Raw genomic sequence first — 17,435 nt, forward strand, 5'->3', positions numbered from 1 at the left:
TTTTAGTATTGAAACTGTCTTGGCAAAAATTATAACTATGAGAAAATTATGACAGTGAAATAGATCCGAGCTAACCAACCTCCATCTTGCCTTTAACTTGGGAACTGCCCTTAATCCGTCCTGGGCCTGGGCCAAGCTAACTTTCTGGGTGACATTTAGTTTATAGTATAAATGATAATAGCCCTTTCTAAAACTAAAACACCTTTGTAAAACTAATGACAGTCCACCAGATTACGAGGATGAGTGGAGCCTGACTTCTGCTAAGATGTAGAGATAAATAATTACCAGCCGTTATTCCAGAGGTCACAAGATATACAACTTTCGCAATTATTCCTGTGGATAACATCACTATTGTAGAACTTGAGATTGGCTTTTTGAGATGTCTTTTCAGGGTTCTGCATTTCTAACAATGATGGCTCCACCCAGACCTGCCCCCCTCACTGCCCCCTAAAAAAGGAGGACCACTTTCCACACACCTCTTCGCTTGCTCGCCTAACTAGCCTTGAAAAACCCTAGCCTCTGAATTTTCAGGGAGATTGATTTGAGTAATAACTCCATCTCCCATGTGATGTGGCTGGCTTTGTGTTTATTAAACTCTTTCTTTATTGCAATGCCAGGGTCTCAGTGAATTGGTTTTGTCTGTGCAGTGGGCAGGAGAACTCATAAGTTAGTTACAGTACCAAGCCTCTAAAGTTTATCAACCTTGCTTTCCTGAGTCTCTGCCAAAATATTATTTTTAGCAAAAATAGACCAAATGTTACACCATTTTACACAGAAAAATACTGAAGGGAGTGCCACCTGGTAAAACCTTCTAAAGGGCAACTAACTGCAGAGTTGTGAGTGTACTTTTTCTGCAGTGCTTAGTGACTACTCCTGGGCCCATTGACTCTGTCAGATCTGCATTGCAGCACTGCCGAAAAGAAATCCTTGGAACCTTCTCACTTTTATTTCTGCTTATTCTAGCCATTGTTTTCAACCTTTGGTTCAATGCAAGGTGGGAGCCAAAGTGGTAAACAGCATTGGGTGACTGATCTTTTTCCCTTCTCTCTTCTCCCTTTTAAATAAAATCTACCTGCTGTCAGTTACTGAGTAATTCTAGGCAGGAATAGAAATGTCACTAAAATCAGGTCAGCACCACTGTGGAACTTTTTCTACCTGGGATTCCCTTGTATTATAGCAATAGTAATACATTTGAAGTGTCATCATCCTCTCCTCGCCAACCTCCTTTTTCCTTTGTGGCTTTTATTTTCCTAAGGTTGCTTAAGTTATTTTATTAGGTCTTTTCTGGAAAAAAAAAATAGTCGCCATGGTGTACAGCAATCTGTGGTAATAGCAACCAAAATTCTCTTTGCATTAAGAAACAACAAACAAAACTTTTCTGCTACTGTTTTTCTTCCCCTAATATTCCGATTCATATGGTATATGATAGCACGTATTTCTCTTTTCTCTTTTTCTTCTTTCTTCTCTTCTACCTTTCCCCTGTGTGTTCTGCTCCCCATCACTTTCTTTTTCCCTTCTTCTCTACCTCTCTGTTCTCTTTCTCTCACCCTCTCTGGGTTTTCCCTCCCCTCTCCCATTCTCTCTTTGTTTCTCTCTCGCATCCTCTCTCATTATTATTCCTGGAACATGTGAATATTATAAAAATCTTTATTTCTGCCAATGAAGTCAATGCATGTATCCCAAAGTCTGTCATTCCAGAGTCACCTGAAACCAAGTTCAATGAAGCCTGATAGCGTTCAGGATCCCCATCTAGTAACCACCTTCAAATGAAAGCTCCAATTGTTAGTTTTAAATTAGTGAATTGTTATTAACCAACAATCTGAAATCCAATACTTGCAGCTAGAACATAGAGTTTCCATTAATGTGGATCAAGCATAAGATGCTTAAGGTAGCAGCATATTTATTGCTTTTCATTTGAAGGCATTAGGTAATGAGGTGGGATGTATAGCATCTGCCGTTTCTGTTTACAGCTCACATCTTATGATGTGAGATGAAGTGTCTGTCCAAGTGAGGGGTGCAGACATTAGCCTCATGCTCACAACCTAGAATGTCTTCCTGATATGATGAAAGTGTTGACTGTAGCCTTCTTGACACACAAATCCTGAACCCCTGGGAGCTCTATGAATATGTGCATAATATCAGTAACAGCTCAACCAAGTACTTCCACCAGGTCCAAGGCTTGGAAGCCCTTTGGTGATATTTTATCAATACAATAAGGGAGCAGAAAACCGGAGAGCTGTCAGAAACACTCATTGCCTTGCCTTCCTGCAGCAGCCTTGCTGTGAGGAAGCCTCCCTGAGGTTTTCCATTTTCTCCTTATCCTCCCAGCTGCACTTTCTCCTGCAGAGCTTGTTAGAAGCACTGCCCAGTACTTCTTCAATTGCATGAGGCCTCAGACGTCTTCAGTTAACCAGCAGAAATCATGTTTTGCAATCATCTGCTGCACAACCACAGGCTAACTAGAAGCAACACATGGGCAAGGAAGTTGACCAGTGTACAGGCCTTAGATCCTTTTTATCTATTTTCTTTGTCAACTATATTTCTAAGTACTTTAAAAATCCACACATCTCGTCTTGTTTTACAAACGATGGCCTGGCCTCACGTGCACATTTAATATATGTAAATTTTCCTGTATGTGTGCAGCCAAGAGGGATGGAGGAATTTTTGGTATCTTGGAAATGATTCCAAATACTTACATAATTTGCTATGTAAGTAACATGTTTTGCTGTGCAAGAACTTGGAATATACACTTTCTTCCCCTTGAGCATATGATATCTTATCAGACCTCATATGAGAGACACAGAGCATTTGCTGTGACCGGGCTTCACTGTGTCAGCCACTTATCTGATACCTGAGGTTTGCTCTGTTAATCTTTGAGCTTTGAAGCCTTGCCCACCAACACTGGTGCCGTCCTCTAGCACTGAGGGGCCTTACATGTCCTCATGGATCTCTGCTATGTTGAATGCCATCTCTTCCAAAAAACTGCTTGTAACCAAAAGGTATACCTCAAACTTTCATTTGATGTTACTTTCCACAGAGGCCTGCTTCCATCCTGATTGTGCAACTAGACTTAATAATTTTGGATCTCATTCACTATGTGCTTAATGTACCTCATCTCTTGAGTGTGTTCCCTATGAGATTTGTTCATGTTATTCTCCCCCTTTTTAAGCATTGTGAACCTAAAGAACAAAATTCCCTTTTGATGGCAATAAACTGTGTGATTAATGAAAGCACATTTTGATAATCTCCTTATTGTGATCATACATAACAAGGAAGGATTTAAACACTTTAAGAGATTTTGCCCATCCTTCACTCAATGGGCATGTGCCCCAGATTGAGACTTCCTGAGGGGATAGCAGATTCCAGGCTTCTTTTTTTTTTTTTTTTGAGACGGAGTTTCACTCTTGTTACCCAGGCTGGAGTGCAATGGCGCGACCTCGGCTCACGGCAACCTCCGCCTCCTGGGTTCAGGCAATTCTCCTGCCTCAGCCTCCTGAGTAGCTGGGATTACAGGCACGCGCCACCATGCCCAGCTAATTTTTTTTTGTAGTTTTAGTAGAGACGGGGTTTCACCATGTTGACCAGGATGGTCTCGATTTCTTGACCTCGTGATCCACCCGCCTCAGCCTCCCAAAGTGCTGGGATTACAGGCGTGAGCCACCGCGCCCGGCTCCAGGCTTCTATCTCATGTTCCTTGCAACATTTCTTGCTTCATTGAGTCAGATTCTAGTATTTAAGGACTCAGCTTGTGTTTTGAATATAATGTAGCCCCTGTGTGCAACTGGGCATTATGGAAAAGTTCTGTTCCTCTAAACTGAAGTTGTAGTGGAGTAGTTAAGACAGACCATAGGGACTGGAATCAGACTGATAGGTCCCAAATTCTGGCACTAGCTACTTGCTGTTTTAGCCTTAATTTCTCCAACTCCATTTCCCATCTGTAAAGTGTGGCAAATGTTGTAGGGGAGGAAAAACTTTGCCCTCTTAGGTTCAAGGGCTGGGTCTCTAAATTAAATTGACAAAAGAATGATTAACAGAAGAAAATGTTTACTATGCATGTGTGCAGGAACTTTATTAAAAAAAAGTAAAAATCTAAATAAGTGGTTAGACTTGAAACCTTATGTACCATTATAACAAAGGGCAATAAATGATGGAAAAATAACTAGACAAAGCAAAGGTGGTTTGGATTTTTAGGGGCAGTAAATAGTGGGAAGGCAAATATATGGGAAAAAATTAAAGAAGATAGGGTTACTTAGTAAGCTTTGTTATACAGACTCAAGTCAGGGCCATCTCCAGCGTCTGTGGTGATTAAGAGTCACTCTCCTCTTCCCAGTACTGGAGAGGGGAGGGGCACACCTTCACAAAGGGAAATCTATGCCCTGCTTTTAGAGGAAATGGGGAGGATGAAGAGTTCCTTTCCTCTTTTTGCTGCTGCTTCATTGCCTTTAGCTCAAAATAATCCTTATGCCAAAGGGGCATATTTTGGGCTAGCACAATCTGATCCCCTTCAGTGTGAAGTCTAAAGAGTAAGAATTCCAGAGGGTTGTTAAGGATTAACAGTAGCAAACATTTTATAGGTAACCTCTTTTTCCCTTTCAGTGAGATAGAGGAAAAGGCTCTACATCACCTAGCTGGGGAAGTATGTACATGCTCTTTAGGGACCCCTGGGGAAATGGAGTGCCTTCCTCAACAACTTCCCCACAAAGCCTAGGTGGAAAATCAAGTAGTCATGAGGAGCAAGTCCTCACCTCACCAAAGATGTTTTATTTACCATAGGGGCTTAGAGTATGTTGGTGGTGAGACAGCTTGCCTGGTGGTTAGGTGGGACTGGGCTGAGCAGATGAGGAATGATGATTCACGAAGTAATCTCTAATGGCCACTTCTCTTACCCTCACTGCAGCTATTTGATCATAATATTTCCATGTTCTAAAGACTTTCATCCATAACTAGCTCAAGCTAAGGATTAGGATCAGTCACAGGCAAAGTTGTTTTTCTTAATAGCACCCTGTTTTGCTCTCTAATCAATATTTTGTCCACTCATTACTCAAACAGGTGCTTTGTGTGATATTTATTAGTATTTTATTAGCATGGTAATCCCAAGCCTGCCAGACACTCCTCTCATTTAAACTGAATCAATCTGGAGTCTCTTCTCTAGGGGCTCAGCTCTAAATCTAGCTAATATGGTAAACTAAGGCCTGCTGATGTATTAAAGAGGGTTAATGAGTCTCATCCAGGGCCAGCTTGAGGTGGTATAGTTAACCATCTACTAAATTATTTGATAGCACAATTTTTCCATTCTTCACCTGACCATTCCCACTAGGCTGTTGAAAATGGCCAGCATTTAATTTTAAAAATGTCCAGCATGAATCATTTATTTAGGTTAATAAGCTGTTGTGTGACCTGAAAGTTAAGTTCTTAAGCAGGGATGTGCTGGAAAAAAAAGTAGATCTTAACAGGAGCTCCTTGTTCAAGCAAAAGCTACCCAGTTTCCATGGACATGGTGATTCAGGGTGGGAAGAAGAAAACACAAGAGAGTGTTTCTTTTGTACTTAAGAAAGTAACTCCCCCTCCCCACCCAGCTCATTTCTCTCAAAGCTGCCTATGCATACAGATCAGGAACATTCACAAAGTACCTTACCTCGAGGCATATTATCATGTGAAATATTTGGAATAACTAAGAGTGTAACTTGGCAACTGGAATGTTAAAGTTGAAGTTTCTTTTCTACTTCTGTATATTGGAGGATCTTTCTTATATATTTTTGGTGTACCCAGCCTCAGACTTTCTCTTGTTCCCAGACCTGCTGTCTACCTAGATGTGTCTTAAAAGCAAGTCCCAGCACTTTGGGAGGTAGAGGTGGGTGGATCACAAGGTCAAGAGATTGAGACCATCCTGGCCAACATGGTGAAACCCCGTCTCTACTAAAATTACAAACATTAGCTGGGCATGGTGATGTGCTCCTGTAGTCCAGGTACTCAGGAGGCTGAGGCAGGAGAATCACTTGAACTCTGGAGGTGGAGGTTATAGTGAGCCAAGATTGTGCCACTGCACTCCAGCCTGGTGACAGAGAGAGAGAGACTCTGGCTCCAAAAAAAAAAAAGGCAAGTAGGTTTATTCATGATTCTGAATGCTTATTCTATACAACAAGAAAATTCTTTGTTGACTTTCAGAAACTTTAGGTTTAGATCCAAATACCTCAGTGCTAGGCAAATTGTCCTCTTACAATTTGTCCTGAGATAATCATCTCAGTGGAGGTTTTCTGATGTGGAAACAAATGAAGACCACCTCAATGAAAACAAACACAAGCTATTCATAGCTTGCTATAGCAAGAGAGTCAGCCACCATCACTTGTGTTTTGGCAGAGACTCCAAGGTGGGCAGAGGTGTGGGGAAGTTTTATGCTGGACAAAAGGGCAGGTCTCATGTATGCCCTGATTAGAGGCTGTTGGCATGGGGAAGCTGTGAGGGGCTAACTAGAAGAACGGCATCTTATGTGATTGGTTAGGGGTGCATATTTGTTTTTCTCTGGTCCTAGGTTGGAAGAGAGGCCAAATATTAGGGAATCTATCAGTTATTAATCAAGTTCTGTCTACTTTGGGATGCTTGTACAGAGATTTCTACTTAGTTTCCTGGGTCGTTATTAGAGATAGCAGTCTGACTTTCTACAAGTCAGACTTACAGATAGCAGGCTGGCTTCCTGGGCTGGTTACTATAGATGACTGATTGGTTTCCTGGGCCTGTTACTCCAGGTTGTGGGTCAGAGTTCTATTTCATGTATGGTATGGCCATTTTTCTATTTCAATTCAGCTTCTTAGTTGAGAGACACAACACTTCATATCTCTTTGAATAAAGTTATCTGATAAATTTCCATGTGACTTTTCATACACTCTGCATTGGGAAATGGTTCCTTTTATAAACCCTGTAGTGGATGCTATACTGTGTTGTTAGGATTCCTTTTCAGTATGGGAGGATTTATTCCACCAACTGCCCTCAGGTGTCAGTCCTGTCCTCTCTGGGAATTGCCCTCTGCGGAGGGAGCTGATGTGATGCCCAAGTGATCCCCTGTCATGTGGGCAGCCAACATCTAGTGACTGGTCAATGCAGGAGGCATAAAGGCCCAGCCTCCTCAGCCCAACTTGGGACAACTCTGAAGGACTGTCCCAGCTTCTTAACTCCTATTAGAGTACACCAAGACCTTGGATAAGATGGTCTTTCCAACCCAACTTCTCCCTCTGCCCAAGTCAACTCCCTTTTCTTCCCCAAGTTTTGATCCTCAGAGCATTGCATAATAAACTTTCTCTTTGCTAATCTCCATCTCAGAGGCGTTTGCTTCCTGGGGAATATTACCTATAATAATTCCTCTTTAAATTATCCTAATTTGAGTGTGCCATCTGTTTCCTGCTTGGAACCCTGACTGGCACAGGATATTATGTTTATTATTTATCCCATTAAATGCAGGTTCATGATTCGCAACAAGACTTTTTTGTTTGTTTTTCACATAGACCAGGGGATTTGGGGTTGTTCTGACTGTGGGAATAGAGTATGTTTAACATGCTTTTTACTTATTTATTTTGTCACCTTTTTTGGTCTGTCACATTTACATGCCCCCCACCACACACACACACACACACACACACACACACACACACACTCTCTCTCTCTCTCTCTCTCTCCTTTTATAATAAATAATAAATGCCCTATGTATTTATTGAGGATTCAGAGCTTGGTGGAACTGAGGTACTACACAGAGAAGGGACAGATGCAGCGTATCTTGTTTTGGACTTGCACAAAAACTGTCAGAGGCAGCCGAAGTGTCCTGATAGAGTATGAAATTGACAAAGTAGCTTATTTGTTGCCATGCTACAAACCATTTATACTGTGCCTTACATAACTGTTCTGGAAGAACATACACCACGATTCTGTGTACTTCAGTTTATAGCAATTTTCACAAACATCTGTCTCTCCTGGTTCTTCAGCCAAGTTCAGCACCTCCAAGACAACATTGTCATAGTAAGGAAAGCAGGATCAGCACCCAGCTATCTGTGAAAAATATGACCATATCCAACTTCTTTGGCTGTCTGAAGGGCAGAATTATAGCACAGTACTTTAAAGCATGGGCCCAGGGGCTGGACTGCCTGAGTTCAAATCCTCCCTTTGCTGTTTACCTACTCAGTGGCTTTGGGAAAGTACTTAGCCTCTCCATGCCTCAGTTTCCTCATTTGTCAAATGAAGAAAATGATGATAATATCTATCTCTTAAAGTAGTTGTGTAAGTTGATTGAGTTAATCTATATAAAGCCCTTAGTATAGTTTCTGGCATATAGGAAGCATCATATTACTATTATAATGTAAACTTCATTGCTTACCATGTAGAATTTTTAAGTTTAGTTTGTAGTCAGATCTGTCAGTATTCCTTTTATTTTTTCTTTAAGATAAGAAATTGTAGAGGAAGAAAAATGGACAATTTGACCCTAATACTATTAACTTTCAGCTGTATTTTCCTCTAGCCTATTTCTCTAAATAATTTAAAATGTGTTATAGCAAATAATAAAAGAGTTTAAAGACAAGAAATATATACTTTGGGCTGGGTATGATGGCTCACGCCTGTAATCCCAGCACTTTAGGAGGCTGAGGCAGGTGGATCACTTGAGGTCAGGAGTTCAAGACCAGTCTGGTCAACATGGTGAAACCCTGTCTCTATTAAAAATAGAAAAATATCTGGGCATGGTGGCACATGCCTGTAGTCCCAGCTACTCAAGAGGCTGGTGCAGGAGAATTGCTTGCACCTGGGAGGCGGAGGTTGCAGAACCAAGACCGCGCCAATGCACTCCAGCCTGGGTGACAGAGTGAGATTCCATTTCGAAAACACAATACAAAAAGAAAAGGAAACATATACTCTGTTTCCTCCCAGTCAATCAGATAACATTTTGATATTCATAATATATAAAGAGAACCATAAATTAGTAAGAAAGGCAAAAACCCAATAGACATGGGCAAAGTGCAGGCAATTTACAGAAGAAATATGAATACCCAATAAACATGAGAAGATGAGTAACTTCTCTAGTAATGCAGAAAATGCAAATGAAAACAAAAATAACATCCCTTGCTCCCCACGATTTTGACAAAAGTGAAAGGGAATGATTGAACAAGATTTCTGCATTCTCCACTCCTCTCACCCTTTGCCCCAGACTACCTCTGGTGTTCCAGAAGCTGTACATCTTATATTCATGCTGGTGCATGCTATTAAAATGGAGCACTTTTTGTTTTAAGCTGAAAATTTTCTATCATCTAAAATGACATTTTTAACCTTCCCCTTTAATCTGCTTTTATCTTTGCTCCCCCCATATCTTTTTGCTGAATTAATCAGTGTACTGGAAAATCAAGCAGAGCAATTTACTAATTTCTTCAACTATATCCATTCTGCTATTCAACTAATTTATTTTCATTGTCATACATCATGTTTTCAATTTCTAATAACTGATTTCATCTTTTTCATAGCAATCTGTTTTGTGCTTCTGAGTGAGTTTTTCTCTTTAATCTCATGGACTGTGGCTCCCGTTTGGGACTCTGAGTATTATGATACCCCTTTCATATTTCAGATAAATTCCTCCTTTTATATAAACCATTTGAGTGTATTTCTATTATTTGCCATCAAAACAATCCCTAACTAGGGCAGGAATCTTAGGGAGAATCAAGTGGGTGAGATCACATCTAGTTAGTTGAATGGGCAAAGACTTTATGTGGTGATTTATAACATTTGCTTTTCTGGATGGATATGACATAAACTACCAAAAATGAGGAAAGTGTTCCTGGTTGAAAGAAGAACAGTAACAAAAACAGTAAAGGTTCTCAAGAGTAGAAAGCATTACAATTTGGCTGGATCTACCATGCAGTAGGTAGAGTGGTGGTGGTGGAGGTGGAGGTTAATGGAAAAAAGCTAGGAAGGTATTTTAGGACATTATACTGAAGGCTTTCAAAGCTAGAGAGAATACTTGCAACTAGCTTGACATTGAGGAGATACTGAAAGGGTTTGAATAAAAGCATGGCATAATTAAAGCTATTGTTCAGAAAGACTAATCTGACTCCAGTGCGCAGAATGGGTTGGAGTAGTGGCTGAGAGCAGGACAAGTGGGCAGACGATGGAATTAGTTCAAACAAGGTGTAATGAGTGTCTAAACACATGAAAATATTTCACACTCTATATAGAATTTGGATATTTGGTTTAGAAAATAGCACATACAAAGGAATACTTGTATTTTCATATTCCAGTAATCAAGCAATACATGATACCAGATTATAGCAATAAAATGCAAAATGTAACTCCTGTTGTATTAAAATGAGTTCACTTATTACCCCCTTTAAACATTCGTTTAACAGTTTCTTATGATATTTCAACACATAGCATTGATAGCATGTGTGAAATTAGAATTACATCATTTGGCAAGTTCCTTAAAGACTTAATCTTTAGAAATGTGTTTCTTAAAATGAATTTCTATTTTCTCTTCTTCCTCAGTTAAACAGTCTTTCTGTTTTACTTTTAGCATGTTTCAGAATAATTGTATTGATTTTGCTCTTGAATAGTTCCTGGGAAAATCTGCACTCTGAAGCTTTTCTTAACTTTAGAAACCCAAAGGAATTGAGGCATAGGAAACATAAATGTAACCCTCCCCCCCCCCAAATAAAGCATGTAAGTTCAAGAATGTTAAAGTGAGCATAGGATAAAAGAGTTTAATTTTCTTGGTAAGAGCACAACTAACTGAATTAGTTGTCTACATATCAGTACTGCAAGGACTGGAGGTGAAGATGGGTAAAATGCATAGATTTTCAGAGCATAGTGGTTGTCCTGTTATACCACTCAGATGAATCTCCTCATCCCGCCAGGGCTTAGGCACTGGTTGCCTCAGTCCCTAGGAGTGCTATCAGTCCTCGCTGGGAATTGATTTTGGCTGAAAACAAAACTGCCTTGCTCAAGGTCACAACGTTTTCTAAGGAACAGTCCATTTCCAGGGAGTAGTTTATTTGCAGGTATAAATGCCCAGTCCATCAATCCAGCTTGGGAAAACTCTGAAAGATCATCTCAGCTTCAGAACTTCCTGATGGAATTGGCTGAGGTCTTTTATATACATTTTTTTTTTTTTTACTGCTGGATGTAATACCATAAATTTATTGGCTTAAAATAATACAAATTTGTAATCTTATGGTTTTTGGAAATCCGAAGTCTACGATGGATCTCACTGGACTAAAATCAAAGTGTCAGCAGGGCTCCTTCCTTCTGAATGCTCTTAGGGAGAATCCATTCCCTTTCCTTTTCTAGCTTCTAGAGGTCATCTGTAGTCCTTGGCTTGTAAACCCTTCTATCTTGAAAACTAGCAGCATATCAGGCATCTTATCTCCTCTCAAACCTTGGCTTCCATTTTTATATCTTCTCTCTCTGGCTCTGGCCACCCTGCCTCCTCCTTTTCCTTATAAGGACCCTTGTGATTATATTGGGCCCAGTTGGCTAATCTAGAATAATCTCCCATGTCAAGATCCTTAACTTAATCACATCTGCAAAGTTCCTTTTGCCATCTAAGGTAATATATTCACAAGTTCCAGGGATCAGGATGTGGACATATTTGTGGGGCTGTGTGGGGGAGGGTGTTGGGAGGGAAGTGGTCATCATTCTGCCTACCATGCCTTTGTTGGTGGCCGCATCACAATCCAACTTCTCCTTCTGCCCAATCTAGATTCCCTCACTTTCCTCACAGGTATTGTTCCTAAGAGCACACCCTGGTAAACCTCCTGCACACAAAATCCATTTCAAAGTCTGCTCCTCAGTGAACCCAGCTTGTTACACAGAGCAATGCAGGAGGTTAGGAGAAGAGGCTGGTCATGGACTACACATTTGTAGTAGAGTTAAATTGTAATTACTCCTGAGAGCCTTGGCAGATCAGAGGCTGACTCAGAATTCCTTTGGACAGCACCCTGTCTTTACTTCCTGAAATAACACTCGTTAGCTCTCCAGAGACTTAGATCTTATTTTAAAGCAAGGGACTTAGTTTCTTCTTGGCTCTTTCATGTAGGAGATTGTCCCACATAATGCTGAATGAAAATACCAGGGGCTTCAAAGAGGAAACTAGGAAGGAGGGGTATTGCAGGTTGGGTTTTCTGGGAGGCAGATTTGAAAATGAAGAATACTCTGTAGAAGGTTTCTTAGAGAGTACCTTTTGGTGTCAATATCTATGAAGGAAAGGGAGGAATCAGGATTAGGCAGAGGGAGAAGTTGGGCTTCAATGCATTCTCAAGAAATGACTCAGCTAATCCCATGGAGGAGCTCTGGAGCTGGGATGCTCCTTCAGAGGTGTCCTAAGTTGGGCAAGGGAACTGGGTCTTTATACTCCTGTAGTAACCAATCATTGGAAATGAGTTGCCCTTAGAAAGTGGAGGAAACACTGCCAAACTGTTTTTGCAAAGTGGCTGCCTGATTTTGCATTCCCATGAGCAACATATGCGAGTTGTAGTTACTCCACATACTCATCAGCAGTTGGTATTGTCAGCTATTATTATTATTTTTAAAAATTCTTTTAGCCCTTCTAGAGTGTGTGTAACTCCTTGTGGTTTTCATTTGCATTTCCCTAATGATGAATGATGTTAAATGTCTTTTTCCATGCTTACTTGCCATCTGCCTCTCTACTTTGGTGAAATGCCTATTCAAGTCTGTCCAGTTTTTAAACATTTGGTGGTTTGTCTTTGCTGAATTTTGAGAGTTCCTTTTTTTTTTTTTTTTTTTTTTTGATGAATGAGAGGTTATTATGTTGCCCAGGTTGGCCTCGAATGTGTAGCCTCGCCTCCTCAAGTGCCAGGACAACTAGCCTGAGCCACTGCGGCTCCCAAGAGTTCTTTATATTTTAGGTACAAGTTCCTTCTCAGTTATATTTTTCAAATAGTTTCTTCTGAGCTGTCAGTTGTCTCTTTAAGAGGTGTTTTTAAGAACTAGAGGTAGTAATCTCTACTCAGTGCCTAGATTTTGAAGGTAGGACAAGAAAGGAAGGACCAAGGTGGGGAAAACTGTAGTGGTCTAACTGTGCCTCCAAGGACTGCATCCAGGAAAAGCAGCCAGTTTTATAAGACACAGTTTTCTGCTTCTATTGCTACAGCACATGGCACTGATATAGAATTACCAAAAATAAATACAGCAAATTATAACAAGCTTGATTCTGAAACTCTGAATTCCCTCCTACTAGGGAGATTCCTGCCAGTGAAAATAGCACTCACGTAATGCTAATTATACAAAGCAGTTTTTTACTCTGTATGTAGTGAGGTAAATGGTAAGATGGTACTCAGTAAATAAAATCAACTTTAAACAGAGAAGCTGCTGCTCTGAACATGCCTGGGCGTGGACAGCAAGTTGTCTTGGCTTTGGAAAGAGCCTGCAAGCTGCTCTGCATAGGTATATACATTTGAGTTGGTGCCCATTATTCTGAGAAAAGTCCCACACAACCTTTTGTGTTCTAACAAAGTGCACATCTCTCATTACCCCCTGCATGCTGAGCTCAAAGTCAAGTGAGACATTCTAGCTCCAAGGAGGCAGACACCTGCTGTTCTCAAAGCTAATTCATTTGTGTTTCCTAGAAAGCAGAACTTAAGACAAGGCTTTTGGTGCAGAGGGTTATTGGGGGGAAGGGATCTCAGGAAGCAAGTGTGAAAGTAAGGGGAAAGTGAGACAGGGAAGGAGAATAAAATATTGAAGACGTAGTGAATGATGTCACTACTGTTGTGTAGTTCCCCTATACTGACTGCCCGATTTCCCAGCTCCTGTGAGTTTTGCTCTTAATGGATCAAACCTACAGCCTTCATTATAGAAGCATCCTTGAACTACTAGAATTGCCTTATCTGGAGCCAGTGAAAATCAGGAGTGCCTGGGAGTTTGTAGTCTCCTGGGTTCCCAAGCCCCAGAGTGGCCCATCACCAGTGGCTAGTACAAAAGTGTGAAAGCACAGCTCCCTTGCCTCCAGGTGGGACACACTCTATGGTGTGATTTACATTGCAGAATTTCCCAAGGCTGAGATTCACCTGAAATCTCTCTTTGCTTCTTTTTTCCCCAGCTCTGCTCTGTTTCCCCCACACCGTTACTGCTCTCTCCTGGAAACACATCCTTAATAAATTGCTCACACAAAAATCCACATTTCAAGGTCTGTTTCTGGGGACAGGACCAAGACCTAAGGATGCATTATGAAGATTGCCTCTGTGGGAAATGGGAACGTTCTTCTCCCAGGACGTTCTGGGAAGCATACAGAAAGCCATGCTCCTGCAACCCTACATTGTCTGAGGGCTGGGAGGCTGGGACATTTATCTCCTGCTTGTAGTCTCCTATTGGTTGAAGGCTAGACTCTGGGGCTGTTAACGTCTCTGTATTTCTTGGCTGAGGTATTTTTGTCCCTATGACTAAGGCTCTCAAGCATCAGAAAAGGATTCAAGGCATCAGAAAATCCCCAAGGCAGAAAGTGGAAAGATTACTGTGGCAAGCATAAGATGAGACTTCTGAGCTTGAATATAACTGTCCATGGTAGACGTGGATAAATTCAGAGGTAGAACAAGGGATGCGATGTAAGGTATCCGAAGTGTGCATTAGGATGACCTAGCAAGTCTAACCTGAAGAACTGTAACCCTGTGATCCCCCTGGACAAGGCATGACTGAAGTCTGTGCTTTAGCTAGTTGAGTGGGCAGTGGGCAGAGTTCAACAGTTATACTATATAGCAGGGATAGTGCATCAGCAACTGGAAACTAGGGTCAGCTTGTCAGACTAGGCTGTGTGAACCCTAAAGATATATCAAGATACCCCAAGGGATATGTATTAGTCAGCTTGGGTTGCCCTAACAGCATACCACAAACCGAGTGGTTTAAACAAGAGACATTTATTTTCTCACAGTTCTGAAGGCTGGAAGACCAAGATCAAGATGCCAGCAGAATTGGGTTTTGGTGTGAAATTAAAATAGAATCCTAAGCCCCCCAGCAGACTGAATGGACCCGTCTTGGCCAAGGGAATCCCAGAAAAACTGAAAATTAAGTTCCCTGGCCATGACGAGACAGGGGTTTGGTCACGCCTCAGAGCACCCCCGTCCTTGCTAACCTTTCCTGGATTATTTCCTGAATTAAACAGAAAACCAACCCTGAAAAAACAAAAAATGGAAGATTTGTTTGTTCCATCACTGACTTCAGCCAATCGCCCGATGCTGCCACCAGACTCCCCTCCCTTTCTGTGGTTTTGACACACCAATGAACGGTTATACCTTGTGTTTCTTCCTTATGTTCTTTCCATGGACTGGTTTTAGCTGGTTTATGAAGGTTGTATACAAGACACCTTCGTGTTATTTGTTTCACCTTTTGACATAGTAGGGCCAAATTGTAATACATTTAAACGTTAAGTCTCCACCCCAAAGTGAACATGGATGTATATAATACATATATTTGCTTACTATGCATGTATGAGTTTCCCCTTCATGAATATTCATATCTATACATATTCATATTGTTTAGATATGTATACTTGGCTGACATGGTCAGCATAAATTTCTGTCTCACCCTTCTTCCCTTAAAGTGCCTGCTTTTGGTCTTGGCTGAAGGCTTCACTTCCCAGCTTGCAGATTGTAACCCTTTTTATGAAATAAAGCTCTTCTTTCCAAATTTATGGACTTTGTGATTTTTTTTTTTTTTTTTGCCCAGGCCGGAGTGCAATGACACAATCTTGACTCACTGCAACCTCTACCTCCCAGGTTTAAGCGATTCTCCTGTTTGAGCCTCCCAAGTAGCTGGGATTGCAGGCATGCACCATGACGCTCGTCTAATTTTGTATTTTTAGTAGAGACAGGGTTTCACCATGTTGGTCAGGCTGGTCTCAAACTCCTGACCTCAAGTGATCTACTTGCCTTGGCCTCCCAAAATGCTGGGTATTATCAGCATGAACCACCTCACCTGGCTGACTTTGTGATTTTTAAGTTGGCACTCGTGGGGCCTCTTTTTCTGGCTTGCAGATGGCTGCCTTCTCACTATGTTTTCACTTGGCCTTTTCTCTGTGCATGCACACTCCTGGTGTCTTTTCCTCTTCTCATAAGGACACCCGTCATATTGGATTAGGGCCCCACCCTTATGACCTTGCTTAACCATAATTACTTCCCTAAAGGCCCTATCTCCAGATATGGTTACATTGGAGGTTAGCGCTTTAACATATGAATTTGGGAGGGAACATAGTTCAGTCTGTAACAAGTACATGGGTATGAGAGTCTTGTGAGAATCAGTTTCTAGACTCTAAATTCCCATATGTACTATTTACTAAAAATGAGAACATACATGCAATCAAGTGTCATGAAGATTCTCCTTCTTTCATAATTGTCTTTTTCTCACTTTACAAAACACAGGCTTACCTTTCACCCATCCCACATTTTACTAAGGTGTATTGATTGCCCTGAGATGTAAAAACACCCTGCAAACCAACATATAGGCAGTTAGACATTAGACAATTAAACACAAGTTTCTTTTAACCAAGGTACCATAAGCCTGCTATTAGATTTCATGTTTTGCCCTAATATATACATTTCTCTTAATGGTAAATTAAGAAATTGGAGTGAATCTGGAGTCCTTTGGCTCATGTTGGAGTAATCTGAATTTAGTTACATATTTAGACTGGACAAGCAGAGCTGATGACAAATTTCTTTTGACAATATTCAGGGGATGGGAGAGGCAAGGTCTTTTAAGAATGCATACATACATTATTCCTTAAAAAGAGTCTGAATGAAAAGGAAAGAGTGTTGAAAAAATGACAGTGCCATGCCTTATTTCATCCAGGTGACAATAACAAGGCTTCATAATATGAATATTAAAAAAGTTAAAGTATTATGAGAAATATCAATCTTTTAGAAAGCTAGTTTTTCTGCATTTTCAACGTTCTCAGTAATCAGATAATGAAAAATTTCATTCATCTACATCTTAGTGTCTGTTTCAAGCTCCAAGAATCTGGTGAAAACAACATTTATTTACACAATAAGATAAAAGCAGTATATAAAACCATAACAAGGTTTCAATTTTCCCAGCCCTTTCTGTGTATACAATATCACAAAAGGTGCCTCTAAGTGGAAGAGTTACGGGAATAATGAATTGCCATGTTGTACATGTAAGTAGTTTTTTAAAGTATACTTCCCATCAGAAAAATGAGAAAGTAAATGATTGATTTGACTAGATAATTCCTTTTGCAAATCATATACTTTTCAAGTCTTTGTTTTTAAGTAATTTGAAGGAGGGCCTAATAAAGTTATTAGCTGATACATCATGAAAGATGATTTCTGGAGCTGGGTGTGGTGGCAAGTGCCCATAGTCTCAACTACTCAGGAGGCTGAGGCAGGAGGATCACTTGAGCCATGGAGATTGAGGCTCCAATGCCCTGTGATCCTACCACTACACTCCAGCCC

The sequence above is a fragment of the Cebus imitator genome, unplaced genomic scaffold (genome assembly GCF_001604975.1).
Source record: "Cebus imitator isolate Cc_AM_T3 unplaced genomic scaffold, Cebus_imitator-1.0 Scaffold289, whole genome shotgun sequence".
Lineage (NCBI taxonomy): Eukaryota > Metazoa > Chordata > Mammalia > Primates > Cebidae > Cebus > Cebus imitator.